The sequence below is a fragment of the Felis catus genome, chromosome B2, assembly GCF_018350175.1.
Source record: "Felis catus isolate Fca126 chromosome B2, F.catus_Fca126_mat1.0, whole genome shotgun sequence".
Classification (NCBI taxonomy): Eukaryota; Metazoa; Chordata; class Mammalia; order Carnivora; family Felidae; genus Felis; species Felis catus.
In genome coordinates this window covers 88127835-88143250 of record NC_058372.1, presented here as the reverse complement: position 1 = coordinate 88143250, position 15416 = coordinate 88127835, and the positions used below count along the sequence as shown (strand labels likewise).

Genomic DNA, 15416 nt, shown 5'->3' with positions numbered 1-15416 from the left:
AATTGTGCACGGACACGAATCCTGATCATCAAGTCTTTCATACCTAATCACTTATCTGTGATATGGACACCTAATCACTCTCACAGCTAAATCATTCTCAAAATGTACAAAACAGAAGAAATTACTATTACATTCTATCATTAGATGGTTTTAAGTACTCTGAAAGAAATGAAGAGAGTGATAGAAGAGGACCACTTTAGAAAAAGGGGTCGTGGAAGTTCTCTCTGAACAGGACATAAGGCTTGGGTCCTTAAAGATGAGAAGGAGCCGGCCATACGCACTGCTGGCCCAAGAGTATCCAGGCAGAGGTAAGAACAAATATAAAGTCCCTGAGCTCAGAGATTTCAAGAAACAGACACATGGTCCCAAGGTAGCAAGAACAAAGTGAGCAAGAGTGAAGTATGGAAAGAGATACAGTTAGAGCTGAGCCCCGAGCAAATCATGTGTGCCTCATAGAGCACTGCTTATGGCAGAAGTGTTTTTTCTTTCACATACTATTGGGATTTACACATAATTTTATTATTAGCAATCTATACTTTGCAATTCCCTTACATGTTTTAATCCCCTTATTCTAAATATGGAATGTACATTCCTTAAGGTCAAAATCAATTTACTACTCACCTGAATGTCCCTCATTCCAGCACTTAACAATGCCAGTATCCTCTTAGAAGGGGTGCTCAGAATAGCTGGTTGAGTGAAAATCCTAAGGGAAACTGAATAAAACATATATTTCTGTGCTTATCCAAAATCTTTAGAATGGCCACTGACAGCTCGAGATTTAGGCCAAAGTATCCTAACAACTAAGTTAATATGTTGCTATTATTGAGCTGATACTTTCTGCCGGTATTAAGATACCGTAAATAATTTTAATTTGGCTTTTAAACATCTGTTGATTCAATCCACCATAGGAGTTAACACAATGAATTAATAATTCCTATGGCTACGTAATTTATCAGAGGGTTTAGGTATATAGTTTTTCATCTATACCTACTATAATATATGATAGTATCTCATTACCCTTGGCTTTATTCCTACTCACTCTGACTGTTCTGACTGGGGCTATGCCAGGGGCTGTTTCACAAGGGGGTGCCACTTTTGAGCGGAGTCTAGAGTCAGAGAGGCAGGGGGTAGGGGAATCTTGGCTCCATCACAAACTAACACAGTAGCTCAGTGCAAATTATTTAATCCTTTCAGAATTAGTTTCCTTAACTGTGAATTGGAGATAACAATTTCACTTCCCTCCTAAGACTGCGGTACAGTTAAAAGAGATGATGTATACATAGCATTTAGCACAGTGTCTGGCATTTTGGGAGCACAGCATAAATGCACACTGCTATTGTTTTTATAATTATTAAAAAATTACAATATTTAAGTTTGGCCTCAGGTTTTTAATTTAAATGATCAAAATTTATACCAAAAAAATTACAAAATCCTGGCAGATTAAGGATAAGAGATAACTAGTAGGCAATAATGCAGTGATTCATTTACATCATGTCAAAAATGACTGAAAATAAAACTTTATGGAAGAGTATATTTTTATAAAAATCTTTGCTTCAGACTTTTCTGATAAATATTCCTTTGGCCTGAGAATTACATAGTTGATTTCTGTATGTAACTGAATATTTTTTGAAAGTTAGGGCTAAATTAGTTGGGTTATTTTTGCATGATGAAAGCGTGAAAACAAAACACCTTTTTTGCTAAAATATTATCTGGTCCTCGTTTCAGCCCAGAGGACTGAAAATACTATGAAATTAAAATTTCAAATGTGGGAAGGAAATTCTATAATATTTGTTAATTCTAGCCCCAAAATGTTCAAAGTTATTTTTGCTTCAAAATCTGGAACTGAACATACACTTAACAATTTATTTCAATTTATACTGTTAGAAGTTTGCCCTGCCTATCTGCGCAGGTTTGAAGGTGTATTTAAAGTATTTCTCCTTTCTTTAGAGGAAGCTGAAAAAAGTGGTAAAAGGAATAAGTCAAAACAGTTGTCTTTTAATGCTGGGTGTGCAGTTGTAAAATTTTTAAGGAAGTAAATTATCTACATTTTAAACCATGGCATCTTAACACCGTGTCATTGGTGCTCAAGGTGAAGGTCTGCATATTAGTGACATTGTTCAGAGAAGGAACAAAAAAGCATCTCATTATATATAATGCCATTAACTAATTATCTAGGATCAAATAGTTTTACCCTGGATTCTCTATGGAACAATAGGATTCGAATGCTCTCTATATCAGGTGGATGAAGGAGTTAATGTTGCAGGGTGCTGATTGAAAAATGCTATAGACACTTATGCCACTGCCTTCCTGGGTTTGCAGGCTATGCAGCAGTGACCATTTGGACTTTCATATGAAAGGAAAACATACTTTATATGGGTACATGGGATGGCACTGAGTAATTGTGGTAATGTGGCTTCACTTGCTCTACTTTTCTATTTCCTTATTTAAGCATCTTAAATTTCAGTAGAACATGAATTTAGCATACATCTTGCATTTGATTAGATCACATTTTATATATTTTATGCATTTTAATCCAAGTTTGGCTCTGTGAACCTTACCATCTGTCTGGAGTTGTCATTGCATTTTATTTTTAATTTTAATTTACCCCATTATATTTTTGACTAAAAGTGGTTTTATTTTTGGCAACTTCTTCACCTAGTGTCTTCTCTCCCTCCCATCCATTTGTCATCATGCATCCAAAGAAGACCTTCTAAAACATAAATCCGATCACATTATTCACAGTTGAATCCCATTGTCTTTATGATAAGTCCAAACTCTAATTAGACTCATAAGACCTTGCATCATCTGGACCCTTTGAATACATCTTTGCACCTTCCTCTTTTGCATCTATGTTTCTGTATACCTTTCAATTCTTCTAGCCATGCTCTCTCTTGCCTCTGGGCCTCTGTAAATGCTTTTCCCTCTCTTGGAATCTTTTCTCCCATACTCTGCCTCAATAAGACCTATTTCCTCCAAGAAATCTTGACTTACAACCTTACCTTTTCCCCACACAATACACTACATCCTCCAATTTCATGGAGTCAGCAAATCGTATAAGGTCATGCAGTGCTATGTGACCTCCCTGATATAATATACTCCAGGAGGAAACAGGCACCATCCACCTTAGTTACCATCAGGTCTTCCACATCTAGTCTAGGGCCTGGGACATGATAGTGGCTCAATAAGTATTTTTTAAATGCCTAGATGGATGGGTAGGAAAAGCCAGTATAGAAAATGCTCTCTCTCTCTCTCTCTCTCTCTCTCTCTCTCTCTCTCTATATATATATATATATATATACATATTATAATTTTTACTTATTAAATATATATAAATTAAAAAAATAACCTACAGGTGTAACTGAGGTCAAAATTACATGTAGACTACAATCTATTTTATTCTGTAGGTATAGCTGCTAACTATGAACCGCTATATTTTGTCAGGTGGTGGATGGTAAATGCAATAAAAATTACCTCAAATTATAATGTGTTCTTTGTAATTTATTTGGACTTTGTTATCTGAGTTTCAATTATTTATGATAATGCTTCATTGCATCTAAAATAAATAGTTATAGAGATTTAAAAATCAATACTCCAATTAGAAGCTTAGTACACATAAATCTATAAAATTGCACAGTTTTAAGTTTGTGACCAAAACATCCTATAAAAATGCCTCTAGGAATCAGGAAGTTTATGAAACACAATCCAAATAGCTGCGAATTCAAAATGAGAATTGCAGTTCTGGTCATAGGTAAGGTCTTCAGAGAACAATCCTATGAACTCTGTGGAAAATGGGTGTTGTTGACAGCTGCCAGCTTTTTCTTGTGGTAAAGAAAAAAGTGTTGCTTATCCATGGCTCTGACAAAAAAAGAACTATGAATTCTAAAATCACTTGGGAAGCCCAATATTTAATAATATCACATTTACTGGAATCAGGTGGGCAACATGGATTCTCCTGGTTGGCCTTGTCAATATCATTTCCATCATTTTGCTACAATTCCTATGGGTTCATAGTTTACAGGCATTTATATTACAGTAGGTATTAGAGGGTTTACACATTTAATAAATATTTACTCAGCACTTATTATATGGTATATACTATGCAGTGAATACAGTGATGAATAAGACATAGGGAAAAATAAACAGACTGTTACTGAGGGCTATGAGGGAAACAGGAGTGATGGGAGGGGGGAGTTCCAAAAGGTAGTAAAGTGAAGACCAAATTTAAGGTAGCTCATCTGGAATGCCCCTTACAGGAGGTAACTTTTGAGTAAAGAATAAGAATAAGCAATCAGAGAAAAAGATGGGAAACACATTTTAGCCAGAGGAAGTGGTAAGTGCAAAGTTTCTGAAGTGGAAAAGGACTTGCTGTGTTTGAAGATAAGAAAAGAGGCTAATGTGACTGGGAATAGTGTGCATGACATCAAGCTTCAGAGGTACTCAGACGCTTGATGAGACAGGACTTGTAGGAGTTTGGGTTTTATTGTAAGAGCAAGAGGAGCCCTTGGAAGGTTTTATGCAAGGAAGTAACATAATCTGACTTACATTTCTAAAACTCTTATTCGGTATGTGTATGAAAAATGGGTAATAGAGGAAGAATGGAATAGCTTCCAAGAATGGAAGCTGGGAGCCCTTTTTGGATGTTATTGCTGTGGTCCAAGTGTGAAATATGGCAGCAAAGATCATCAAAATATATTTTGGAGACAGAATTGATAGGACTTGTTTGAGGATTGGATGTGAGGAGTGAGACGAAGAGAAGAATCAAGGGTGACTCTCAGATCACATGCCGTGAACAACTTGGACTACAATGAGAGAGCTTGGGGGATGAACCAATTCCAGGATAAAGGAAGGTTCAGTGACTCCATCTTAGATATGATAAGTTTAAAAGGTACATACATGTAAAGTCACTTGCTGACTTAGAGTCACAGCACACGGAAGAAACTCAGTAGATGAAACAAATCAGAGTCAGGTAATGAGTGCTTTGTTGCTTACGTGTGAAAAATATGTTACTTGCCCACTGGTAAGAGACATGTAATTTGGATTATTTGTTGTGCAACAGTGACAGATTTACATCCAGAATCCCTCAGGAACAATATCTGCATTCACAAGATGAAGATCCGGGACTTGGGGTTCTGTTGTGGCAGTGACATTTCTTTCAAGCATGGGCTGAAATATTCCTCCAGGGTCTCTGACTAAACTCTGCTGGCAGAAGTTATTAATGAAAACTTAATCCGAAATTCCCTCACTTATTTACCTCTTTAAAAAAATGAAATCCTTGGGGCACTTGGGCGGCTCAGTTTGAGCATCGGACTCTTGATTCCGGCTCAGGTCATGATCTCACAGTTCCTCGGATTGAGCCCTGAGTCGGACTCTGTGCTGACAACAACGGAGCCTGCTTGGGATTCTCTCTCTCTCCCTCTCTCTCTCTCTCTCAAAATAAATAAATAAACTTAAAAAATAAAAATGAAATCCTTTACGTTTAGTGTTATTCTAAAAAAATTATCTATTGCCTTTTTAAAATCAAGGATTTTTAGGAATATGTTTTTAAAAGAGCATCTGGTTTATTTCGCACTGAAAACTGGTGCTAAGAAGTGAGAAACATGGATCAAGTCAGCACTAAACACAGAGACTGTGAATAATTTATTTCATGATTGGAAAAAAAATATATTTTATTCAGGTTATATGCTACCATTATTTGTTATTGAAAAGCCTTTGTATGCACTGAAGGACAAAATTTGGAAGACCTCCCTCTTGCCCAACCCCTCCAACATTACATTTCTTACATAGAAATTTCCCTCAATAAGAGTCAAGGTAATAAGAAGCACTTTTTTTTTTGAGTTATGAGAGTTTTCACCGGGTCTTCCCCTTTTTCCTTCACTTATTAGCTTATTACGAAATAAGGCTCTGTGCTTACTATTCGGGATTGGGTAAAAGCAGAATTCACCTGAAAACAATTTCCTCCCTAGTTCACTTTTAATTCCAAAAGCTTGAGTCAGCTTGTGTAAGTATCCTGAAGAGATACAGGTGAGAACAGAGAGTGTTCTCTTGATAAAATACCAAAAACTCAGTTCACTTTGGATTTCAGATCAATAACACATAATTTTCAGTGCAATTATGTCCCAAATGTAGCATGAGATATGCTACAACTAAGAAAGAAGAAAGAAAGAAAGAAAGAAAGAAAGAAAGAAAGAAAGAAAGAAAGAAGGGGAAAAATAATTATTCATTATTTATTTGAAGTTCAAATATACCAAAGCATCCTATCATTTTTGTTATTGTTAAATCTGGCAACACTACCCTAAAAGAGACTTAGAAAGAGGGGGAGACTTGCCCTGGCTGAAAACATAGAGGGAAAAAGGCTGGGATTTTGGTCCTATTCTAGGAACATCTGAGAGTACATGACAGCATGACAGGGAGGTCAAAAGACCTCTAAGGAGAGTGACTGGCTGTCTAAGTAGAGTCTGTAGTACACAAGTTTGGTGTATATTTATTAAGTTGACACTGTTATTATTTATCTTGTTGTGACTTTCTATACTAATAATTACTCTCTACCCAATATAATAGCATGGCATTTCATTGACAATATATTTCTATCACCTTCACACATGAATGGCAACTTCTCTAGCTATAGATCATTTGTATTCTTTTATACCTTAAAATTCTGGAGATATTACTCCATTTTCTTTTGCCATCTGATGCTCTGAGCAAACCTGGTGTAGGTCTGAGTATTCTTCCTTTATAAGAAAACTGCACTTCCTGATTATTTTCACAATTCATTCTTATTCCTTGAAGTTAATGACATTCAGCAGGACATTCCTAACTATTGGTACCTTCTTGTCCTACAGGATGAACCTGTTTCATAGGCAAATTTTGCCAAAGATCAATGCTTCCAAAGCAACTCTCTTCCTGCCACCATGAGAGGACTGCTCTCAGGTGACAGCTCAATAAATATAATTGTTTGGGTCTCTGCCTATTCTAGAAACCAATGTTCTCTGACGTTCTACTCTCTTGGCCTGTTCCATTCCCTGAATATCACTTAATATTAGTTCACTTCCCTTGATAATGCAACCTCTCTGTACCAGTAGTAGTTAAGGAATTCGAGGCACATCGTCATGAACATCAGATACTTGCTTTAAAAAAAGAGAATATATATATATATGTATATGTATATATATGTATATATATTTATATGTATATATATGTATATGTATATATATACATATATACACATGTTATATATATGTATATATGTGTATACACACACACACACACATAAAATTTATTGTCAAGTTAGCTAACATACAGAGTATACAGTGTGCTCTTGGGGAGTAGGTTCCCATGATTCATCCCTTACATACAACACCTGGTGTCCATCCCAACAAGTGCCCTCCTCAATGCCCATAACCCATTTTCCCCTCCATCTGCCATCCCTCCCCCATCAATGATTGATTTGTTCTCTGTATTTAAGAGTCTCTTATGGTTTGGTTCCCTCTCAGTTTGTAACTATTTTTTTCCTTCCCTTCCCTCATGGTCTTCTGTTAAGTTTCTCAAATTCTACATATGAATGAGAACATATTATATCTTTCTCTGACTAATTTCACTTTGCATAATACCCTCCAGTCACATCCACATTGTTGCAAATGGCAAGATTTCATTCTTTTTCATTGCCGAGTAGTATTCCATTGTGTGTATGTATGTGATATAGGTACATAGGTATTATTGGTATATGGGTATACACCTATATAACCACCACATCATCTTTATCCATTCATCAGTTGATGGACATTTTGGCTCTTTCTAAAATTTGGCTATTCTTGATAGTGCTGCTATAAACATTGGGGTATATGTGCCCCTATGAATCAGCACTCTTGTATCCTTTGGATAAATTCCTAGTAGCGCTATAGCTGGGTCACAGGGTAATTCTATTTTTAATTTTGTGAGTAACTTCCACACTGTTTTCCAGAGTAGCTGCACCAACAGTGCAAGAGGGTTTCCGTTTCTCCACATCCTTGTCAACATCTGTTGTTTCCCGTGTTGGTAATTTTAGCCACTCTGACCGCTGTGAGGTGGTATCTCAATGTGGTTTTTTTTTTTTTGTTTCCCTGATGGTGAGTGAAGTTGAGCATCTTTTCACATGTCTGTTAGCCATCTGGATGTCTTCTTTGGAAAAGTGTCTGTTCATGTCTTTTGCCCATTACTTCACTAGATTATTTGTTTTTTGGGTGTTGAGTTTGGTAAGTTCTTTATAGATTTTGGATACTAACCCTTTATCCAACATGTCATTTGAAAATATCTTCTCTCTTTCCATTGGTTGCCTTTTAGTTTTGCTGATTGTTTCCTTTGCTGTGCAGAAGCTTTTTATCCTGATGAGGTCCTAATAGTTCATTTTTGCTTTTATTTCCCTTGCCTTCAGAGACGTGTTGAGTAAGGAGTTACTGCAACTGAGGTCAAAGAGGTTGTTGCCATTTTTCTTCTCTAGTATTTTGATGATTTCCTGTCTCACATTTAGGTCTTTCATCCATTTTGAGTTTATTTTTGTGTAGGGTATAAAAAAAGTGGTTCAGCTTCATTCTTCTGCATGTTGCTGTCCAGTTCTCCCAGCACCATTTGCTAGAAACTGTCTTTTCTCCATTGGATATTCTTTCCTGCTTTGTCAAAGATTAGTTGGCCATACATTTGTGTGTCCATTTCTGGGCTCTCTATTCTGTTCCATTGGTCTATGTGCCAATACCACACTGTCTTGATGATTATAGCTTTGCAGTATAGGCTTAAGTCTAGGACTGTGATGCCTCCAGCTTTGGTCTTCTTTACATTACTTTGGCTATTCGGGGTCTTTTGTGGTTCCATACAAATTTTAGGATTATTTGTTCTAGCTTTGAGAAGAATGCTAGTGCTGTTTTGATTGGGGTTGCATTGAATATGTAGATTGCTTTGGATAGTATCAACATTTTAACAATATTTGTTCTTCCAATCCCTGAGAATGGAATGTTTTTCAATTTCTTTGTGTCTTCTTCAATTTCTTTCATAAGTTTTCTATACTTTTCAGCATACAGATATTTTACCTCTTTGGTTAGGTTTATTCCTAGCTATTTTATGGCTCTTGGTGCAATTGTAAATGGGATTGATTCCTAGATATCATTTTCTGTTGCTTCATTATGGGTGTATAGAAATGCAACCAATTTCTGTACATTGGTTTTATATCCTGCAACTTTGCTCAATTCATGTATCAGTCCTAGAAGTTTTTTGGGTGAGTCTTTCAGGTTTTCCATGTAGAGTATCATGTCCTCTGCGAAAGGTGAAAGTTTGACTTCTTTGCCAATTTGGATGTCTTTTATTTCATTTTGTTGTCTGATTGCTGAGGCTAAGACTTCCAACACTACGTTAAACAACAGTGGTGAGGGTGGACATCCCTGATGTGTTCCTGATCTCAGGGGGAAAGCTCTCATTTTTTCTCCATTGAAGATGATATTAGCTGTGGGCCTCTCATATATGGCTTTTATGTTAAGGTATGTTCCTTCAATCCTGACTTTCTTGAGGGTTTTTACTAACAAAGGATGCTGTATTTTGTTTAACTTTTTTTCTGCATCTATTGACAAGATCATATGATTCTTATCCTTTCTTCTATTAATGTGATGTATCACATTGATTGATTTGTGGATATTGAACCAGTCCTGCAGCCTAGGAATGAATGCCACTTGATCATGGTGAATAATTCTTTTAATATACTGTTGAATTCGACTTGCTAGTATCTTGTTGAGAATTTTTGCATCCATGTTCCTCAGGGATATTGGCCGGTAATTCTCCTTTTAAGTGGAGTCTTTGTCTGGTTTGGGAATCAGGCTAATGCTGGCCTCATAGAATGAGTCCAGAAGCTTTTCTTTCATTCCTATTTTTTGGAACAGCTTGAGAAGAATAGGTATTAACTCTGATTTAAATGTCTGATAGAATTCCCTTTGGAAGCCATCTGGCCCAGGACTCTTATCTGTTGGGAGATTTTTGAATAACCAATTCAATTTCTTCACTGGTTATGGTTCCGTTCAAATTTTCTATTTCTTCCCATTTGAGTTTTGATAGTGTGTGTGTGTCTAGGAACTTGTCCACTTCTTCCAGATTGTCCAGTTCATTGGCCCATAATTTTTCATAGTATTCTCTAATAATTGTTTGTATTTCTGTGGTGTTGGTTGTGATCTCTCCTCTTTTATTCATGAATTTATCTATTTGGGTTTTTTTTTCTTTTCTTTTTGAGAAGTCTGACTATGGGTTTATTTATCAATTTTGTTTATTCTTTCAAAAAACCAGTTCTTAGATTTATTGATCTCTTTACTGTTTTTTCTTTTTTGATTCTATAGTTTATTTCTGTTCTAATCTTTATTATTTCTCTTCTGCTGGCTTTGGGATTTCTTTGCTGCTCTGCTTCTAGTTCCTTTAGGTGTGAAGTTAGGTTCTGTATTTGGGATTTTTCTTGCTTCTTGAGATAGGCCTGGACTTTTTAAAATGCAGTTTTAGGTTCACAGCAAAACTGAGCAGAAAGGACAGAGACTACTCAAGCATTTTCTGCCTCCAACATGCAGAGCCTCCCCCACGATGAACATTTCCCATCAGAGTGGACATTTGTTACAATCAATGAACCTATATCGACACTTCATTATCCCCCAAAGTCTATAGTTAGCATTATGGTTTACTCTTTGTGTTGTACATTCTATGGGTTTGGATAAATCGACAATGACATGTACCCATCATTACAGTGCCATACAGAGTAGTTTCACTGCCCTAAGAATCCTCTGTGTTCCACCCTCATCCCACCCCTCTCTCCACCCTTGGCAACCACTGATCTTTTTTTTAAAATTTTTAATGTTTTATTTTTTTTTTGAGACAGAGAGAGAGCATGAGCAGGGGAGTGGCAGAGAGAGAGAGGGAGACACAGAATCCTTAGCAGGCTCCAGGCTCTGAGCTGTCAGCACAGAGCCCAACGCAGGGCTGAACCCACAAACCATGAGATCATGACCTGAGCCAAAGTTGGATGCTTAACTGACTGAGCTACCCAGGCGCCCCACCACTGACCTCTTTAGTGTCTCCATAGTTTTGCATTTTTCAGAATGTCATATAGTTGGAATCTTACAGTACGTAGCCATTTCAGTTTCGCTTCTTTCTTAGTAATATGCCTTTAAGTTGTTTCCATGTCTTTTCATGGATTGATAGTTCATTTTGTGCTGTATTATATTCTGCTGTCTGGATGTACCACAGTGTATCCATTTACCTACTAAAGGACATTTTGGTTGCTTCCAAGTTTTGGCAATTTTGAATAAAGCTATTTAATAAAACAATCGGTGTTTGCAGGTTTTTGTGTGGACATAAGTTTTGAACTCCTTTGGGTAAATACTAAAGAATATAATTGCTGGATTTTATGGTAAGAGTATGTTTAACTTCGTAAGAAACTGCCAAACTGGATTGTCACCAGCAATGAATGAGAGGTCCTTTTGTCATCCTCAATAGTAGCTGGTTTTGTCAGCGTTCTGGATTTGGGCCGTTCTACTAGGTGTATAGTGGGCCACTTGCCTTGTATGGATCTCTGCTGTCCTCTAAGTTGTCATAAAAGAGGCTATTTGTTTAAATCAGCTTGGTGGTGACCAAGGACACTAGTTGAGTTTCTCTTCCCAGCATGTGGATCCAGTTATAGAAAAACAGAATGACATTAGGAGTGACATCTCTAGGTCCTAGATGGTAAATGAATAAAGTGATTGAATGAATAAATGGATAGATGAATGAATGAACTTAGCTATCATCTAGTTCTCGGGTCAAACTTACAATGGATAACCTTTACAATCTTGAGATCCTATAACATAAATCTCTTCCTACTTGGGGAAATATGATATGCATTTTTATTGACCTACCCTTGGTATGAGCCACTGCAAAAGCTTGTGCCTTCCACATTCAAGCCAATTTTATTACTAAGTTCCATTAAGCCTCTAAATAAACTCCATAGAAAAAGTGTGCTCTTGTAGGACCCTCAAAAACAACACCCAAATTTGCATTTATCTTCTCAGAGCCTCAGAAGCCCACATGTGTTTTGTTTTTTGTTTGTTTGTTTGTTTGTTCATTTAGTAGTAAGAATTCTGTGTTCATTGAACTAACAATATCTGCTTCTCTCTTTTGTGGTCATCACGATTTTGAATGTTTCCTCTGTTGACCACTAAGTGCTGCAGAACTTTACACAAAGGGTGCTGTGCACTGAATGTTCATGTCCCTCCAAAAATCATCAGTTGAGACCTTAGTTCTCGCTGTGATGGTATTTGGAGATGGGAACTATGGATTCAATTAGGTCAGGAAGGTGAAGCCCTCATAATGGGATTAGTGACCTTATAAGAAGATAGGAGAAAGATCACTTCTCTCTCTGCCATGTGAAGACTTAATAAGAAGACAGCCAACTGCAAACCAGGAAGAGGGCTCTCATCAGAACCCAAACAAGCTGGCATGCTGATCCCAAACTTCCCAGTTTCCAGAACTGTGAGAAATAAATTTCTGTTTTATAAGTCACCCAGTCCATGGTATTTTTATTTTTGCCCATAATGACCAGACATAGGGCTCCCTTTATGTTGGAAAAACATCTCTCTTGGAGTACAAACACTAAACTGTGCTGCCCAATTTCTCAGGACTGAGTGGGGCCAATTTATCCTATGTAACTTGGTGTGACAGACTCCACTGTCCCATCCATTCACTACTAGGATCCTTAGATCTGATATTGCAGGAATATGACATGTTACAAGTCTCCAACCACCAAGATGAGGACACAGGTGACAGATGCAGAACTTCTGATATAGCTGAGAAAAATCTTCCTTGCCTGTACCCTCCCAATGGAAGAATATTTGTTTTCTCAATGGTGAATGGTTTTAAATAACATTTCTGAACTATTCCTGGAAATAGTTCAATATAAGGTACTCTAAAGGGTAGCCTTAACTCCAAGGATAGAAACTATCCTTGTTGAATTTTCCCTCAAGTATAGGGATGATCGAGGAACAAAAACATGGATTAGAATTTGGGGGTGGGGTGACAGTCTTTCCTTGCTACCATGATAATTTCCCTGGCTAACACCAGACCCTCAGGATCACAAGACTTTGGGTTACAGCAGACTCAAGGAACTCTACCTCACATTTTCTATGATTCCCAGGACCTTTGGAACAACAACAAAAAATAGGCTCTGGGGCACCTGGGTGGCTCAGTCGGTTGAGCATCCAACTTTGGCTCAGGTCAGGATCTCACAGTTTGTGGGTTCGAGCCTCATGTGGGGCTCTGTGCTGACAGCTCAGAGCCTGGAGCCTCCTTTAGATTCTGTCTCCTTCTCTCTCTGCCTTGCCCTTGCTCATGCTCTGTCTCTCTCTCAAAAATAAATAAATATTAAAAAAAAATAGGCTCTGAGTCACTTTGACCCTTAACTTGGTTCAAATTCATCACTACAGAAGAAATTGAAATCACAAAGGAACTACTCCCATTAAAAACAACAACAACAAAACAACAACAAAAAAACAATGTTCTCTGTAGCTGTTTCTGATGTTTCTTTTCTGGAAGAAGCAAATCCAGGAAAACTTTCCATTTCACAACGAAATGGGAAATACCAGAAACTATGATGTAATAAGATCTAAGTGTGGATTTAGTGGTTAGTCCCATCTAAAAGTAGCTAGAATTATGCATCTCCATATGTGGCCAACTGTTTATATTATCTGTTTGTGAACTTATTAAATAATACATCATTTTCCTATACAATTAAAATTATCTAAGTCTTTCATCCTGAATGCTCCATAACTCCTTTTCCTTGTCCCCTGTTCTTTCCCTGATTGTTCCTCTAAAGAAAAGAGAAGAAAGATAACATCTCCCTTGTGAAATGAACCCCAGCCACTTTTGAGGCACTAGGTATTTTGAAGAAGTGAAGGAAGACTGGCATGAAATATTTTTTTAAGAGTTGAAGGAGTCAAGACATTGAGACGCCAATAAGGAAGAGACTCATAGAGGAATTTTTGCCCCTTTTCAAATAGATGCTCCTTTGTTTAACACATTAATATACGTGGGTTTCTGGAGTTCATTCTTTTCTGTACTCTTATATGAGTCTCTCCTCCCTCTGAGGAGTGGATTGAGGGAGAAGGGAAATTGCGGTGGTTCCCAAACTTATCTGCACATTGGAAATCACCTGGGGAGCTTGACAGACACTGATGATTGTGTCTCCTCCCTCACCCCCAGATATTGTGATTTAGTTGGTCTGGGATATGGACTGAATTTTAGAATTTTTAAATCCTCATGTCATTTTAGTATACATAAAACTTGGGGCATCACTTTCATAGTGGTATCTAGCCAGGGACTGGGATACATCAAAATCATCTGGGAGAGTTAAGAAAAATGCAATGCCTGAGTATATGTCCCAGACATCCTAGTCAGAACCCTCACATGAAAGGCTGGAGCTCAAGTGATTTCTGTGCACACCCTGTTCAAGAACGGCTGGCAGACAGCAGTGATTATAGGCAACAGCAGTCTTCATTAGCATGGCTATTACCTGAATAAATAGACTGTAACAAATGCCTGGAGCACCTTCTTTCCTTCTCTCTAGGATTCCATGCCTCACACCCCCTTTTACAATTTGGACTGAACATAATTCATCGCCTAAATGCTTTCATGTAAAACTCACAGCCACCTGACCGTTGTCTGCTCTGCATTCCCTCTGGATGTACATCCTCTTTCAGTTGTTCTGCCCTGCCTCCTTCTTAACACGCCTATGTGAGCATGCTCCTGATGCAGCTTAATTGAAAGCTTCCCGAGGGCAAAGGCTTCATTGTTTTCTTAGTTTGGACTCCACGTTACCCTTCCTCTATTGTTCAATATGGTGTCTTGGATGTTACAAAGCACAATACAGACATCATACATGTAGAGAGAGAAGGGAGTTCAAGGATGTAAATGTAACTGAAAGTTAAAAAGCATATTCATTTGTACATAATTCTGAATGAAAATATTAAATTGATAATTCATCTTGTGGATGACAATGTTTATTTCAGGATCTCTGAACTACATGATGTGTGTATTGCATTGTGCATTTTATAAAGATCTTTTAAAGTCACCAACCTATGACATTGCTACCATAACCCTGTGAAGTAGACAAGGCCCTTTTGCAGATGTGTAAAAATGTGGCCCAGAGGGGAGGTGACCTGCCCAGATCCCAGCTGATGGATGGCAGAACCAGGTGTAAAACTCACTCCTCCTGACCTTCAGTCCAGGTAGTTCTTTCCCCTCCCCATAATCTCAGCCATCCCCGGTTCACCACTGACTCTTAGATCTTCATCCTCAGACTTCATCTGTCTCCTAAGATCCTCATTTCTAAAGACATGCATGATCTAGCAACACAGCAAACTCATTAGTCCTCAAAGGGAGCTTTTATCAGGGAT

At 37.6% G+C, this 15416-nt stretch overlaps 1 long non-coding RNA gene across 7 annotated transcripts in view; it reads right to left on the bottom strand.

The window, feature by feature from the left end:
- The window catches only part of LOC109499790, a 419289-nt gene that overhangs the window by 48768 nt on the left and 355105 nt on the right, over nt 1-15416 (bottom strand). For 2 of the 7 annotated variants that reach the window (XR_006598084.1, XR_006598087.1), the window contains exon 6: nt 622-713. The exons of the other annotated variants lie outside the window; for them this stretch is intronic. This is a non-coding gene — a long non-coding RNA (uncharacterized LOC109499790). The remainder of the gene's footprint in view (nt 1-621; nt 714-15416) is intronic. 7 annotated transcript variants of the gene reach the window in all.